The 18289-nt window shown below is 31.6% G+C and overlaps 2 non-coding genes across 2 annotated transcripts; one reads left to right on the plus strand and one right to left on the minus strand.

Moving 5' to 3' along the window:
• Positions 1–16077: 16077 nt before the first annotated feature.
• Positions 16078–16150, minus strand: TRNAF-GAA (transfer RNA phenylalanine (anticodon GAA)). The gene has a single exon. It is a non-coding gene; the product is annotated as a tRNA-Phe (tRNA).
• Positions 16151–17978: 1828 nt separating this feature from the next.
• On the plus strand, positions 17979–18051 carry TRNAT-UGU (transfer RNA threonine (anticodon UGU)). Its single transcript has one exon. It is a non-coding gene; the product is annotated as a tRNA-Thr (tRNA).
• Positions 18052–18289: the final 238 nt, after the last annotated feature.

Genomic DNA, 18289 nt, shown 5'->3' on the forward strand with positions numbered 1-18289 from the left:
TTATTTTACAATAGTCGATGATAGTCACAATAGAAATTTCAACGAACTTAGTCAATGAGCTATAATGAGTTATAAAGATCTATCTATAGATAAAAAATACACAAATAAGAAATATCATTTTATGTAATTTTATGTACAGTAGTGGGGAATTATGGGACAAAAAATAAATCCGCTTGGTTTCAGACTTGGTACAACTCAAAGTCATGATTCTATTTGGTTTGCACAACCAACAAAATATTCTGAGAATATACAAGAAGATAAAAAAATACGAGATTGGATAAAAAATTTTATACAAAAAAATAGAAGAATATCCTCGGGTGTCGAGGGAATTGGAGAGATAAAGATTCAAAAAAGAATCGATCTGATTCAAGTCATAATATATATGGGATTTCCAAAGTTATTAATAGAGGGTAAGCCTCAAAAAATCGAAGAATTACAGACGAATATGCACAAAAAACTGAATTGTGTGAATAGAAAACTAAACATTGCTATTGTAAAAGTTACAAATGCTTATAAACACCCTAATATTCTTGCAGAATTTATAGCTGGACAATTAAAGAATAGAGTTTCATTTCGTAAAGCAATGAAAAAAGCTATTGAATTAACTGAACAAGCAGGTACAAAAGGAGTTCAAGTACAGATTGCAGGACGTATTGATGGAAAAGAAATTGCACGTGTCGAATGGATCAGAGAAGGTAGGGTTCCTCTCCAAACCATTCGAGCTAAAATTGAATATTGTTGTTATACAGTTCGAACTATTTATGGAGTTTTAGGGATAAAAGTTTGGATATTTTCGAAATAAAGAAAAATATGTCCTTCTTTCTATTCAATAATTCAATGTCCTATTTTGATTTTATATAAAACAAAAAAGAAAAAATTACTCGATTTTGATTCTCAAAAATTTATCTATTTTATAAGATTGAATCGACTAAAAAAAGAAATTAATCATTTTATAGAGGATTGCCATGCTTAGTGTGTGACTCGTTAGTTTTTTAGAATGATTAAAAAAAAAAAAGAAACCGGTTAATAGTATCAATTCATTTAAAAAGAACTAATAACCAACACATCACTTCGGATTATCTAGATCTAAAGAATTAGTCAAAAGAAAAAAAATTTAATAAAAAAAGAATATAGCAACTGAAAAATTGTGAAAGATAAAAGAAAAAAAAGATTATTTAGTTGTAAAGCAATAAAAATATATAGATAAAAGAAAAGGTGAAAGAAAGAGATTAAAATATATCAATGATATAGAATTCGAATATGTAAAGGTCTATGGGTCATCTCAGAAAAGATAGTGTATTAAAGCATCCTTAAAAATAAAAAAGAATAATATATATATTTTTTTTTTATTTTTAATGTCAATAAATTAAGAGCTCTGAATCAAGAAAAACTGATAATATTGATTCACGAAAAAAGAAATGAATATTCTATTCTAAAAAAATTTTATTAATTTTTAGCTATGAGAAAGGCTCCATTGTCGAATTAAAACCTAACCATTAATCGAGAGGCGATGGGAACGACGAAACCTGCAAATACTTAAGACTTAAGATTTTATTAAAAAAATCTTAAAGAAAACAAATCTTAATGATTTCTTAGGTGGGATGGCGGAAGAAACCTAAAAACAATCCATTTTTTAGGAGTTGTACCCTACATTAACATCTGAATTTCATTACATCTGAATTTGAGAATAAAAGAGTAAATATTCGCCCGCGAGAATTTTTCTTTTATTGAATTTTTTTATATTTTTGCCAATTCTAAGAATCGATATTGAAAACAAGATCTAAAAATTTCGAAGATTGTATGAAATCTCAAAAAATACCGAGATTTCGTTATTTACTAAACATATGACTATTTCTATTATTTTATCGATTAGATAGAATCTATATCCATATAGATATAGATATTTGAATTACTTCATTCGCGAGGAGCCGTATGAGGTGAAAATCTCATGTACGGTTCTGTAATAAAGATGGAATTGAAAAACAACCATCAATTATAACCCCCAAAGAACCAGATTTCGTAAACAACATAGAGGAAGAATGAAGGGAATATCCTATCGAGGTAATAATATTTGCTTCGGAAGATATGCTCTTCAGGCACTTGAGCCAGCTTGGATAACATCTAGACAAATAGAAGCGGGACGGCGGGCAATGTCAAGAAATGTTCGCCGAGGTGGACAAATATGGGTACGTATTTTTCCAGACAAACCGGTTACAGTAAGACCTACTGAAACACGTATGGGTTCAGGAAAAGGATTTCCCGAATATTGGGTAGCTGTTGTTAAACCTGGGAAAATACTTTATGAAATGGGTGGAGTACCAGAAAATATAGCAAGAAAGGCTATTTCAATAGCATCATCCAAAATGCCGATACGAACTCAATTCATTATTTCAGGATAATAAAAGAGAACCAAAGAAAATAGGTCTTTAGAATGAAAAGAAAAAAGGCAATAATAGGTTCCTTTTTTTTTGAACACAAAATATTTTTACTTCCTTTTTTAGATTGAAATAATAAAAAAATGATATGATTCAACCTCAAACTCATTTGAATGTAGCGGATAACAGCGGAGCACGTGAACTGATGTGTATTCGAATCCTAGGAGCTAGTAATCGACGATATGCTTATATTGGCGACATTGTTGTTGCTGTAATCAAACAAGCAGTACCAAATACGAACTTAGAAAAATCTGAAGTGATCAGAGCTGTAATTGTACGTACTTGTAAACAACTAAAACGTAGCAACGGTATAATAATTCAGTATGATGATAATGCTGCAGTTATAATTGATCAAGAAGGAAATCCAAAAGGAACTCGAATCTTTTGCGCAATCGCCCGGGAATTGAGACAGTTAAATTTCACTAAAATAGTTTCATTAGCACCTGAGGTATTATAAGAGGAAACCACGATATGGATATATTCTTTTTTTGTGAAATAGATAAATGTATCTATTTTATCTCAAAAATATATCTTTTGTAATAATTATTATTTTGAAGAATTCGTACTTATAAGTTTTAGAAGTAGCCATTTTTCTTTATTTCAGATTTATACTTGAAAACCTAAACAATATCTATATCTATCTATATATAGATATGGGCGAACGACGGGAATTGAACCCGCGCATGGTGGATTCACAATCCACTGCCTTGATCCACTTGGCTACATCCGCCCTTATAGTAAAAATGATCTATATCTCAAATTCTACCTTTTCATTATCCTTTTTTTTCTAACAAAGGAAAAAAAAAAAGATAAGGAATCATTAAATCAATCAAAAACGTATGTATAAATCTATAGAAATCTAAAAAAAAGATTACTAATCCAATATCCAATATAAAGGAGCAATATTAACAAAGTTGATATTGCTCCTTTATTTTTAAACAAAAACTCGTCTACTTTAAATTAAGATCAAAATTTTATCCATTAACAGATGGAGCTTCCATCGCAGCTAGATCTAGAGGGAAATTATGAGCATTACGTTCATGCATTACTTCCATACCAAGGTTAGCTCGGTTAATAATATCAGCCCAGGTATTTATTACACGACCTTGACTATCAACTACGGATTGGTTGAAATTAAAACCATTTAAGTTGAAAGCCATAGTGCTGATACCTAAAGCGGTAAACCAAATACCTACTACAGGCCAAGCAGCTAGGAAGAAATGTAAAGAACGAGAATTGTTGAAACTTGCATATTGGAAGATTAATCGGCCAAAATAACCATGAGCAGCTACAATATTATAAGTTTCTTCCTCTTGACCAAATCTGTAACCTTCATTAGCGGATTCATTTTCTGTGGTTTCCCTGATCAAACTAGAAGTTACCAAGGAACCATGCATAGCACTGAATAGGGAGCCGCCGAATACACCAGCTACACCTAACATGTGAAATGGATGCATAAGAATATTATGCTCAGCCTGAAATACAATCATAAAATTGAAAGTACCTGAAATTCCTAGAGGCATACCATCCGAAAAGCTTCCTTGACCAATAGGATAGATCAAGAAAACAGCAGTAGCGGCTGCAACAGGAGCTGAATATGCAACAGCAATCCAAGGACGCATACCCAGACGAAAACTAAGTTCCCACTCACGACCCATGTAGCAAGCTACACCAAGTAAGAAGTGTAGAACAATTAGTTCATAAGGACCGCCGTTGTATAACCACTCATCAACAGAAGCTGCTTCCCAGATCGGATAAAAATGCAAACCTATAGCCGCAGAAGTAGGAATAATCGCACCAGAAATGATATTGTTTCCATAAAGTAGAGATCCAGAAACAGGCTCACGAATACCATCAATATCTACTGGAGGGGCAGCGATAAAAGCGATAATAAATACAGAAGTTGCAGTCAATAAAGTAGGAATCATCAAAACACCAAACCATCCAATGTAAAGACGATTTTCGGTGCTGGTTATCCAATTACAGAAGCGACCCCATAGGCTTTCGCTCTCGCGTCTCTCTAAAATTGCAGTCATGGTAAAATCTTGGTTCATTTAATCATTAGGGACTCCCAAGCACAAAAATTCTCTATAATGCGAGAATTTGAGGACTTGTTATTCAACAGTATAACATGACTTATATACCAGTGTCAACCAATACTAATATCCATAGTATGTTCTTATTCATTAGTATGTTCTTATTCATTTCGGTTTATCCGAATTTACCTTGTTTATCCCATTTCATTGATTCATAAAAAAAGTTTATTTTCTATATATCATTCTATTTATAGAAATAGAGAATAGAAATATAGATATAATACAACATCGATCTACAAAAATGAGTTGCCCGGGACTTGAACCCGGAACTAGTCGGATGAAGTAGATAATTTATTCTTGAATAAAATTCAACAATAGAATAAAACAAGAAAAAATCCCTCCCCAAGCCGTGTTTGCAGTTTTCATTGCACACGGCTTTCCCTATGTATACATCTAAACCTTAATTACTTGCCTAGCAAAAGACTCTAAGAAAGTGAAATATAATATTTAATTCATTAACCCCGAATCTTGACTCTGACTACATGAGCATTTCAAAATCCTATATATAGATATAGAAGACTAAAAAAAATGATTTTTTTATCCTCATTGAATAAAAAGAAGGAAGTTCGTTTTATCAATTTACACCGATTTAAAAAATAACATAACCTATTTTCAATTATAAATAATTGACGAAATCGTTTCTTAAAAGAATATCCAAATACCAAATACGACCTCTATAAAACCTACGCAAAGTAAAAGAAGTTCTTGGAAAAATCAAAGAAAAAAGATCTTCTTCTGTAAAAAATTCTTGCAATAATTTTTCTGAACTTAATTTTTTCAAATAAATGCGCACAGTACTTTTATGCTTACGAGCCAAAGTTTTTATACAAGAAAACCGAAGTATATATTTTATTTGATAGAAACTCTTTTTTTTTGCAGATCCATTGTAATAATGAGAAAAATTTCTGCATATGCGCAAAAACCGGTCAATAATATCAAAATCAGATAAATTGGCCCAAACCGGCTTACTAATAGGATGACCCATTACATTACAAAATTTTGTTTTAGCCAATGATCTCATTAGAGGAATAATGGGAACTATTGTATCAAGTTTTTTTATAACAATTTTAATAAGAAATGAATTTTGCAACATTTGACTTCGTACTACTGAAAGATTTAGTGGAATACTTAAAAAATAGCCTAAAAAGTGAAATGAATACTGAGATAATTCGTTTATATAGATCGTTTCTAGTCCAGACCCAAATATCAAAATGACATTGCCATAAATATATAAAATAGTATTTCCATTTATTTATCAAAAAAGGAGTATTCTTTAAAACCAGAATTGATTTTCCTTGATATCTAACATAATGGATGAAAGTATCCTTAAAGAAGAAGAAAGTATATGAACAATTCTTAGTAGATACTTCTACAAGATGTTTTATTTTTTCATAGAAAAAAATTCGCTCAAAAAAAACGCGAAAATGTTTTAACTGTAACTGAGAGGATTTGTTACGTAGAAAAAGAAAGATAGATTCATATTCCCATACATATAAATTATATAGGAACAAGAAAATTCTTCGATTCCTTTTTGAAAAAAAAGTAAAAATCCATTTTTTTGGAGGAAAAAGACTATTCCAATTATAATAGTAATAAAAAAACAACCTTATTAAATGAAAGAAAGAGACATCTTTTATCGAATATCGCAGGATTTGAACCAAGATTTCCAGATGGATAGGATAGGGTATTCGTATATCTGACTTATGATTTAAATATATCAGTTGATCTTCGAAAAAGGGAAAGATCGAATGAATTGATTGAAAATTTTTATAAGATTTTACGATTTCTAATCCCCTTAAGGAAGAGCTAAATAATTGTAGAGAAAATAGAATCTCCACGACGATACCAAAACCTTCTAATATTATTTGAGAAAAAAAATGATAATTATAACCCACAAAAGTATTTTTTTTAGAATCATTAACAAAAAGAATGAAATGAGTCTGTTGATACATTCGAGTACTTAAACGTTTTACAATTAGTAAACTAAATTTATTGTTATAATCGACATTTTCTATAAAAAAGGACTCATGAGCATAAGCTAGTCCATAAATAGATTCCCGAAAAAAAAGTGGGTATAGGATGTCCTGGTATCGAGATCTACGGAGTTCTAAATATGCTTGATATTGCTCCATTAAAAAAAAAAAAGTCTATTTGGTCAAACAAAGAATCAGAGATTCATTGGATTATCAAATGATACATAGTGCGATATGGTCAAAACAGAAAATTATAGGTATAAATATATACCTAGAGAAGTAAAACCCATTAACGGACTCTCTCTAATCGATTTTTTGCCTAATTTTTGTTCTAGGATAACGAGCTAATTAAGAATCCTTTATTTTTTTTTTACCTAATCGCTCTTTTGATTTTGGAAAAAATATCTTTATCAATATACTCTTTCTTTTACACATTTATCGCTACCCCAAAATACCAAAAGATAATGGAAAATAGCTATATAGTTAGGACTCATAACAAAAATAAACCATTCACCAGAAAAGCTTTTCCCACATCAAGCACTAACCTATTTTTAACGTACAATTAGATGGGGTAATGATCCAAATAAAAAATAAATGAAAGCTCGATGCTTTTTGTTTCCCTATTAGAATTAGAACCACCAAGTTCTATCCCTTTATTAATCAAACCCAACGGAATTTTTTTTGTTACGAGCCAAAAATTCAAACAAAAATTTGAGCTGGATCCTAAAAGAATGAAATATTTTTAGAATTCTTCATTGATACGACATGCTACTTTTTCCAGTCATTCCTTTCTGGATCAGTCGTGGTTTTACAAGCTCTACCGATAGTATCGACGAACCCATTGCTTCATAGAAATGCGTAAAAAATAGAGTCGCTCTTAAAAGCCGAGTACTCTACCATTGAGTTAGCAACCCCATTACAATTTAAAAAATAAGGTGGATATTTATACCCAATCGCAATCAAAAAAATAAAATTACAAAATTGAATTGTCTAAAAAACTAAAAAAAGATATACCACCTATTTAAATACTATGTTCTTGAAATACTATGTTAGAGTTATCCATTATTATTATATATATAAGACTATATATATATTGGTATATATAGATCTAATATTTTCGTATATATATTCGTGTTTACCTTTCAATTCACTTACTTATTCATTAACAAAGTTTTTCTTGTTTGTCTCGCAGAAAGAAAACCAATGAACCTACCATTTGATGAAGTAATAACGCCTATTTAACGTAAGTAAGGTGATCAATTTATTCACGATCGGATTATATTTATTTGATACAGTGTTGTCAATATTAGTATTGAAAAAAAAATACAATCGAATAAATACAATCGAATTAATAAGATTTTCAATCTTATTAATTCGATTATTAGTATTATGTTAGAATTACTTATAAGAAAAATTATTTAAATATATATATATCTTTTTTTATTCTAAAATGATATTCTAAACTAAAAAAACGTATAAAATTATAGAAATATAGAAATCAATAGGAAAATACAAATTTCATATAGAAATGGAACAACTTCCCTATTATGTGAAATTCACATCGAAAAAGGCAATAGCCAGTTTCCCTTATAAATTGTAATCACTTTTTTCGTAAAATATCGTCTACTTACTATGCTTCTATTCCAATACGAAAGATAGAAATCTGTTTAATAATTAAGTATCTTTGTATTCGGCTCAATCCTTCTTTTAGGAAAAGATTGTGCCGAGTTTAATTGCAATTAATCCAAAGTATCCATTGCTTCGAATTCAAATAGTATCCATTGCTTCGAATTCAAATTTGATCTCCTTCCATACTTCGCAAGCAGCAGCTAATTCAGGACTCCATTTGCTAGCCTCACGGATAATTTCATTACCTTCACGAGCAAGATCACGTCCTTCATTTCGAGCCTTCACACAGGCTTCAAGAGCTACTCGATTAGCTACAGCACCTGGTGCATTTCCCCAAGGGTGTCCTAAAGTTCCTCCGCCAAATTGAAGTACGGAATCATCTCCAAAGATTTCGGTCAGAGCAGGCATATGCCAAACGTGAATACCTCCCGAAGCAACAGGCAGAACACCTGGTAGAGAAACCCAATCCTGAGTGAAATAAATACCACGACTTCGATCTTTTTCAACAAAATCATCACGCAGTAAGTCAACAAAACCTAAAGTGATATCTCTTTCCCCTTCAAGTTTACCTACTACGGTACCGGAGTGAACATGATCTCCACCAGACAAACGTAATGCTTTAGCTAATACACGAAAGTGCATACCATGATTCTTTTGTCTGTCGATAACTGCATGCATTGCACGATGTATATGAAGAAGTAGACCATTATCTCGGCAATAATGAGCCAAGCTAGTATTTGCAGTGAATCCCCCTGTTAAATAATCATGCATTACGATAGGAACGCCTAATTCTCTGGCAAATACAGCTCTTTTCATCATTTCTTCGCATGTACCCGCAGTTGCATTCAAGTAATGCCCTTTGATTTCACCTGTTTCAGCCTGTGATTTAAAAATCGCTTCAGCACAAAATAAGAAACGGTCTCTCCAACGCATAAATGGTTGGGAATTCACATTTTCATCATCTTTGGTAAAATCAAGTCCCCCACGAAGACATTCATAAACAGCTCTACCATAATTCTTAGCGGATAACCCCAATTTAGGTTTAATAGTACATCCTAATAGGGGACGACCATACTTGTTCAATTTATCTCTCTCAACTTGGATGCCGTGAGGCGGACCTTGGAAAGTTTTAATATAAGCGGTTGGGATTCGCAAATCCTCCAGACGTAGAGCACGCAGTGCCTTGAACCCAAATACATTACCGACAATAGAAGTAAACATGTTAGTAACAGAACCTTCTTCAAAAAGGTCTAAAGGATAAGCTACGTAAGCAATATATTGATTTTCTTCCCCAGCAACAGGTTCGATGTGATAGCATCGTCCTTTGTAACGATCAAGACTGGTAAGCCCATCGGTCCACACAGTTGTCCATGTACCAGTAGAAGATTCGGCGGCTACCGCAGCACCTGCTTCTTCAGGTGGAACTCCAGGTTGAGGAGTTACTCGAAATGCTGCCAAGATATCAGTATCTTTGGTTTCATACTCAGGAGTATAATAATTCAATTTATAATCTTTAACACCAGCTTTGAACCCAACACTTGCTTTAGTCTCTGTTTGTGGTGACATAAATCCCTCCCTACAACTCTTGAATTAAGAATTCTTGAAACAATAAGGTCTACTCGATATGACTTAGGAGTTAATGAAATCTTTTACAAAAATCAACTACTATTATCAATTAATCCCAAAGGTTCGTTATGTTATTATTAAATTAAACGATGGTATTTGATTTGTCAAATACATCATTATTGTATACTCTTTTCTATGTATGGCGCAACCCAATCTTTTTTTTTTTTCAATTTGATCTTATTTTTTAATTTTGAAATCGAAAGATCTAATCTAAATAATAATAATAATTTATTCTTAATCTTGACAGTGATATATGTTGTCTATGTAAATCCTAGATGTAAAAATAGGCAGCTTTCTCCCCGGAAAATAAAAAAAGAGGTCAAAAAATAGGGAAACAGAGGGTAAGTCTAAAAAATTGTCTACTGAGGAAATACGAAAGCCAATGATAAAAAAAATGAATTCTAAATTAAGGTACAGGTTCGAATTCCATACAGAATATAGATGATATTTTCTAGAATGATAGAAAAAAAGAAAAGACTTTCGAAAGATTTTATCCAATTGAAATTTTCAAAATAACTGCAGTAAGCTTAAGAATTCAATAATTGAATTTGAATAAGTAAGTAAACAGTTAAAGAGGATTGATGGAATAGTACCAAAAAAATGGAGTACTAACTCCCATTTCTTATTTCTTTTTGAATTAACCGATCAACTTGCTTTCTTATCGAACATTTCTTTTTGATTTAAAAACTTTTTCGGAAAAAAAAATTGGCTTTTGATATGCGAATAAATCCTCCTACTTCCGGTCCTGAAGTTTCTTCGATTGAAAAAAAAAATCTGGGACATATTGACCAAATAATTGGTCCGGTACTAGATGTAGCCTTTCCCCCGGGGAAGATGCCTAATATTTACAATGCTCTGGTAGTTAAGGGTCGAGATACTGTTGGTCAACAAATTAATGTGACTTGTGAAGTACAACAATTATTAGGAAATAATCGAGTTAGGGCTGTAGCTATGAGTGCTACAGATGGTCTAATGAGAGGAATGCAAGTTATTGACACAGGAACTCCCCTAAGTGTTCCAGTAGGCGGAGCAACTCTAGGACGAATTTTCAACGTGCTTGGAGAGCCGATTGATAATTTAGGTCCTGTAGATACTCGTACAACATCTCCCATTCATAGATCTGCGCCTACCTTTATACAATTAGATACAAAATTATCTATTTTTGAAACAGGAATAAAAGTAGTAGATCTTTTAGCTCCTTATCGTCGTGGAGGAAAAATAGGACTTTTCGGTGGAGCTGGAGTGGGTAAAACAGTACTTATTATGGAATTGATCAATAACATTGCCAAAGCTCATGGAGGTGTATCTGTATTTGGCGGAGTAGGTGAGCGTACTCGCGAGGGAAATGATCTTTATATGGAAATGAAAGAATCTGGAGTAATTAATGAACAAAATATTGCAGAATCCAAAGTAGCTTTAGTATATGGTCAAATGAATGAACCACCCGGAGCTCGTATGAGAGTTGGTTTAACTGCCCTAACTATGGCGGAATATTTTCGAGATGTCAATGAGCAAGATGTACTTCTATTTATCGACAATATCTTCCGCTTCGTTCAAGCAGGATCTGAAGTATCTGCCTTATTGGGTCGAATGCCCTCTGCTGTGGGTTATCAACCCACTCTTAGTACTGAAATGGGTTCTTTACAAGAAAGAATCACTTCTACCAAAGAAGGGTCCATAACTTCTATTCAAGCAGTTTATGTACCTGCCGACGATTTAACTGACCCTGCTCCTGCTACGACATTTGCACATTTAGATGCTACTACTGTACTATCAAGAGGATTAGCCGCCAAAGGTATCTATCCAGCAGTAGATCCTTTAGATTCAACCTCAACTATGCTCCAACCTCGAATCGTTGGTGAAGAACATTATGAGACTGCGCAACGAGTTAAACAAACTTTACAACGTTACAAAGAACTTCAAGACATTATAGCTATCCTTGGCTTGGACGAATTATCCGAAGAAGATCGCTTAACCGTAGCAAGAGCACGAAAAATTGAGCGTTTCTTATCACAACCTTTTTTCGTAGCAGAAGTTTTTACCGGTTCGGCTGGAAAATATGTTGGTCTAGTAGAAACAATTAGAGGGTTTAATTTGATTCTTTCTGGAGAATTAGACGGTCTTCCTGAACAAGCCTTTTATTTGGTAGGTAATATCGATGAAGCTACTGCGAAGGCTACGAACTTAGAAACGGAGAGCAATTTGAAGAAATGACTTTAAATCTTTGTGTATTGACCCCCAATCGAATTGTTTGGGATTCAGAAGTGAAGGAAATCATTTTACCTACTAATAGCGGACAAATTGGAGTATTACCTAATCATGCGCCTATTGCCTCAGCTGTCGATATAGGTATTTTGAGAATACGTCTTAAAGACCAATGGTTAACAATGGCTCTGATGGGGGGGTTTGCTAGAATAAATAATAATGAGATAACTGTTTTAGTAAATGATGCGGAAAAGGGTAGTGACATTGATCCACAAGAAGCACAGCAAACTCTTGAAATAGCAGAAACTAATTTGAATAAGGCTGAAGGCAAGAGACAAACAATTGAGGCAAATCTAGCTCTTAGACGAGCTAGAACACGAGTAGAGGCTATCAATGTTATTTCATAACAAGTTGAAATTGATGCGTCCCAATATCCGAAAACAATAAAAAGAAAAAAGAAACAGTCAGAAGAAAAAAGTAAGTAGAAAAGCTTATTAGATACCACAGTCAAAGGTATCTAATAAGTTATAAACTATACCTTACCTACTATTGGATTTGAACCAATGACTCCCGCCGTATGAAAGCAATACTCTAACCACTGAGTTAAGTAGGTATTTAGGACTCCTCCTCAAAAAAAAAAAGAAGAGTACCCATCTATCAGATTAATTGATTATAAATGTAAAATTACTGATAAGCAATACCAACCCCGTTCAAGGGATTCGATCATGTAATATTCATCTTGACAAGCAATTATCTTCATACTATGATAAAATATGTATCAAAAACACAAGGGCTGTAGCTCAGTTAGGTAGAGCACCTCGTTTACACGAGCGCCAATGCTTTTTTTCAGAGGAGTTCATCTTGTAATTAAAAAAGTTTATCTTATAGTAAGAAATCGGTGTCTTACTCCATTTTAAGGAACAAAACAAGAGAACACTAGCCTGACAAAGGGTTTAGCCATAAAATCGAATCCATAATTGATTTGAGATATTGATAAGGTGAATACCCATTTCTCGTCAATGCTAAACATAAAGGGTATAGGGACCTAAAAAAGATTATCTTTTCTTCCTATTTTATGAACTTTAAGGTGTATGAAGTGTCATTTCTTATCTTCTATTTTAATTTTAGTAGGTGGATAAAGAGTCCATTTAAACTAAGTTGATCTAGGCCAGAAGCAGACCTACGTCAAGATAATCCTTCTTTGAAACACTTTGGTAGTGCTCTTTGATTGTTATACAAATAAAAAAGAAGAGCATAGGAATCATCTCTTTATTCTTTACTGTAAAAAAAAAAAAGATGGTGGACTAACTAATATTTTTATCAGTTAATGAAAAGCTCAATGCAAAAAAAAATGCATGTTGGGTTTTGAAAACAATTTAAATCATTTAGATAATAATTAGTTTGATCTGTTTTACCGAGAAGGTCTACGGTTCGAGTCCGTATAGCCCTAATATTCCTACAGATACTAATAATATTAATACTATTTTGGATCGAATAGATCTCATTACTAAGACTATTACTAAAAAAAAAACAATTTGTAACTTTCTATTCGAACATATTCATATTCGATAGAATAATATTAATATTAGTATATTCAGCTAGTCTAAAAAAATGGAGACTTTAGACTAAAAATGAAAATGAATTTGGTATATTTTCTACATTCAGAGGAGTACTTTTATGTTTCTTCTTTACGAATATGATATTTTTTGGGCATTTCTAATAATATCAAGTTTGATTCCTATTTTGGCATTTCTAATTTCTGGAATTTTAGCCCCCATTAGCAAGGGACCGGAAAAAACTTTCTAGTTATGAATCCGGAATAGAACCAATAGGCGATGCTTGGTTACAATTTCGAATCCGTTATTATATGTTTGCTCTCATTTTTGTTGTTTTTGATGTTGAAACGGTTTTTCTTTATCCATGGGCAATGAGTTTCGATGTATTAGGGGTATCCGTATTTTTAGAAGCTTTCTTATTCGTGCTTATCCTAATTGTTGGTTCAGTTTATGCATGGCGAAAGGGGCATTAGAATGGTCTTAATTCTTGACTATTTAGACAATTAGAAAAAAAAATATTGAGACAATTATGAATTCCATTGAGTTTCCCTTACTTGATCAAACAACCCAAAATTCAGTTATTTCAACGACATTAAATGATTTTTCAAATTGGTCAAGATTATCCAGTTTATGGCCGCTTCTTTATGGTACGAGTTGTTGCTTCATTGAATTTGCTTCATTAATAGGATCACGATTCGATTTGATCGTTATGGACTAGTACCCACGATCGAGTCCTAGGCAGGCGGACCTAATTTTAACAGCGGGCACTGTAACTATGAAAATGGCCCCTTCTTTAGTTCGATTATATGAACAAATGCCCGAACCTAATATGTTATTGCTATGGGAGCCTGTACAATTACGGGGGGGATGTTTAGTACCGATTCTTATAGTACTGTTCGAGGCGTAGATAAGCTAATTCCTGTAGATGTATATTTGCCGGCTGTCCACCTAAACCGGAGGCCATTATAGATGCTATAACAAAACTTCGTAAGAAATATCTCGAGAAATATATGAAGATCCAATGAGTTTTCAACGAGAGAATAGATGTTTTACTACCAACCATAAGTTTCATGTTGGATACAGTACTTATACTGACAATTATGGTCAAGAATTTTTCTATCAACCGCCATCTACTTCAGAGATATCGTCTGACACATTTTTTTAAAGTACAATAATAAAAAGCAATTCCTTTTTTAAAAATTTCATCGTATTTTAAAAATTTCATCGTAATAGAAAATACTAATACCAAACTCATAAAAAAAATTTAGGAGAAGCAAAAAATGCAAGGTCGTTTGTCTTCTTGGCTAGTCAAACATGGACTAATTCATAGATCCTTGGGTTTCGATTACCTAGGAATAGAGACTTTACAAATAAAGCCCGAGGATTGGCATTCCATTGCTGTCATTTTATATGTATATGGTTACAATTATCTACGTTCTCAATGTGCCTATGATGTAGCACCCGGAGGACTCTTAGCTAGTGTATATCATTTTACAAGAATAGAGTATGGTATAATCAACCCGAGAGGTATGCATAAAAATATTTGTATCAAGAAAAAATCCCAGAATTCCTTCGATTTTTTGGGTTTGGAAAAGTGCGGATTTTCAAGAAAAGGAATCTTATGATATGTTGGGAATCTCTTATGATAGTCATACCGCGTCTAAGACGTATTTTAATGCCCGAAAATTGGATAGGATGGCCTTTGCGTAAAGATTATATTGCTCCAAATTTTTATGAATACAAGATGCTCACTAAATGATAAAAATAATAAACTAATCCAAACTTCTGCAACCCCAGTCAAAGAATATAAGTACATTCTGTTATAGATCAGACAAAATAATTGATTGACATTAAATCAGGCAGAGTAATGGAAGTTGCATTCAGATATTATTATGTGAGAAATCACAAAATTCAGAAATAATAGAATGAATAATTATAGGGTTTAAAAGGATGGATAGGAGTTTCTTAAGATTCTAAAACAAAAACAATACTGAGTTCTTATCAGCCAAGCCAATAAAAGAAATAGGATGAACTGCAAAAATTCTTTATCTTTATAATAAACTAATTCTTTATCTTTATAATAAACTATATAACGTGCACATCACCATCAATTATACGGCCACGAAAAAAAAACACAAAGAAAAGGGCTCGATTCTATTTTGGTAATCCTTCTCAGATGAATTCTTAATATTCTCACTCCACCCAGAACTTCGACTTTTAGGTCTTTTAACCAACTAATTAAAACCACTCGAATATTATGGAAATAGAAACCTTTTTTTGTATCGCAGAAAAAAAAGGAAAAAAATAGATAAAGAATTCATTATCTATATATCTATATCTATATATATATAGATACTATAGATAAGCGAATATACCTAATAAAAAAATTGCATCTATTCTTTAATCATCTAGGAAAAGTATATCTACAGATACCTAAATAGATCAAAGAAATATGTTATGTATCAGAATCTAGAAGAACACAAATTTGTATGAGTATCTATCCCCCATATTCATTAAAATGAATATGGGGGATAGATACTCATACAAATGAATCTTGTGTCAGGAACCAGATTTGAACTGGTGACACGAGGATTTTCAGTCCTCTGCTCTACCAACTGAGCTATCCCGACCATTCTTGAAGCTTAATACTTTGATTTTAAAAGATTTTTAAAATCTATGTTAATGAATCTATATCAACTAAGTAAAAAAAAAAGTTTGTAAGTGAGTTTCCGCAGTAATAATTATTTTTTATTGTTAATCGTTAATTACGCATATGAAAATTCCTTGCTAAAAAATAAGATATTAATTTATACATTTCTGATTAAAAAAAATTCTATGTGTTTCACATATATATTTATATCTATTCCAAAACTCGTCCCTTGTCATTATGATAGATAAGAAAATTATGATGATAGGAAATTGATGAAAATAAAAATCCAATTTCGTTGGGAAATAATAAATCGAATAAAACACATAAATAAGGACTTCAAGATAGAGAGGATATAGGAAAAAAATTAGAAAATGAAAAGTATTTTTGGGGATAGAGGGACTTGAACCCTCATGATTTCTTAAGTCGACGGATTTTCCTCTTACTTTCAATTTCATTGTTGTCGGTATTGACATGTAGAATAGGACTCTATCTTTATTCTCATCTGATTTATCAGTTCTTCAAGGGTTTAGCCGATTATGATGAAGTGAATAATTTCATCAATAAATATTCCATCTTTTCTTCAACTTCGAATTGATTTGATTCACATTTTTCATTTGTGAATATTTTTATCACAAATAGATCTTCAATAATAAAATAAAAAGTAACAATTGAAAGAGTATTTCAGTATATATATATGTTTCTAAATGTTTATCTTTGATCCATTCCTGTAATTTTGGTGAAAGGATTCTTTTACTAATGCAATAAAAAAAGATCGTCAATTTCGTTTGTTAGAACAAGCTTCCATAGAGTCTCTGCACCTATCCCTTTTTTATTATCACTTTCTGAATTTTTATTTGTTTTCAGAAAACAGGATTTGGCTCAGGATTGCCCATTGTGAATTCCAGGGTTTCTCTGAATTTGAAAATTATTACTTGGTAAGTTTCCATACCAAAACTCAATCCAATTAAGTCCGTAGCGTCTACCAATTCGCCATATCCCATCTTTTTTTTTATTTGAATCTGATTATAATAGAATGCTTTTTTTTTCATTTCTATTATGAGAATTATGCGGGAACTTTTGAATTCATTAAATACATATTATTTTATTAAATATTAAAAACCCCTTTCTCCATTTTATAGATTTTATTTCATCTATATTGGATACCTTTATTTGTTTGAATCAGAACTAATTCTAATATCTATATATTAACAATTCAATATACACAGATATAGACCACATATCTACTTATCTTCTATGTACCTACTTATCTTCTTTTTTCATACAATTTAGAATACTCGAATGGTCGATTCTTTTTTTTTTTTGTTTTTGCTTAAAAAAAAAAGAAAATAAACAATCCATTTATTCATATACAATTTATATAACTAAAACGAATCTAGTGGCTAAAAAAAACCATTCTTTTAATTGAATATAATATAGAATTAGACATTTACTTAGAAATATGGAATTCCTTAATAAATATTTACTAAAATTTATATTTATTCAAATTTACTTTAAGTACTAATAAATAATCTTTTTGAAAGAAATCAATTTAATAATATATATCTAGAATAGTAGATCGAAATAAATTATATTAAATAAATTATATTAATATAATATTAATTATATCTTGCACTTTATGTTATCAGATAAAATAAATAATAGAAATAATAAAAATTGGGTTTGATTTTCTATATTTTCTTTCTCTATTTTTGATGTTTGTATTAATTTGAATTTTGTTATAAATAACTAAAAATTGATAACTAAGATCCCATTCAATTCTTCTGCATATGTATATTTCGTTTACATTAGCCGGTTTAGCTCAGAGGTTAGAGCATCGCATTTGTAATGCGATGGTCATCGGTTCGAATCCGATAACCGGCTTTTCTCTATTTGTTTTTTACATAATTGATAATATCTTTTTTAGAAATAAAAAATTGGGAGAGTTCGATCTCTGCGGAAGAAATCAAGAAATTAACCTACTTTTTTGTATTCTTTTATATACAATAAATTCGGATATTGATAAAATTCATCTAATTCTTCTTTGTACTATAAAACTTTAGTAGATTTCGCTTCATTTAGAATTCTATAATATTTTTCATTTCGTTTAGTTTTCATTTCG

Source organism: Vigna unguiculata, chromosome 4 (assembly GCF_037176805.1).
Source record: "Vigna unguiculata cultivar grain cowpea cultivar isolate G323 ecotype 2 chromosome 4, ASM3717680v1, whole genome shotgun sequence".
NCBI classification, from domain to species: domain Eukaryota; kingdom Viridiplantae; phylum Streptophyta; class Magnoliopsida; order Fabales; family Fabaceae; genus Vigna; species Vigna unguiculata.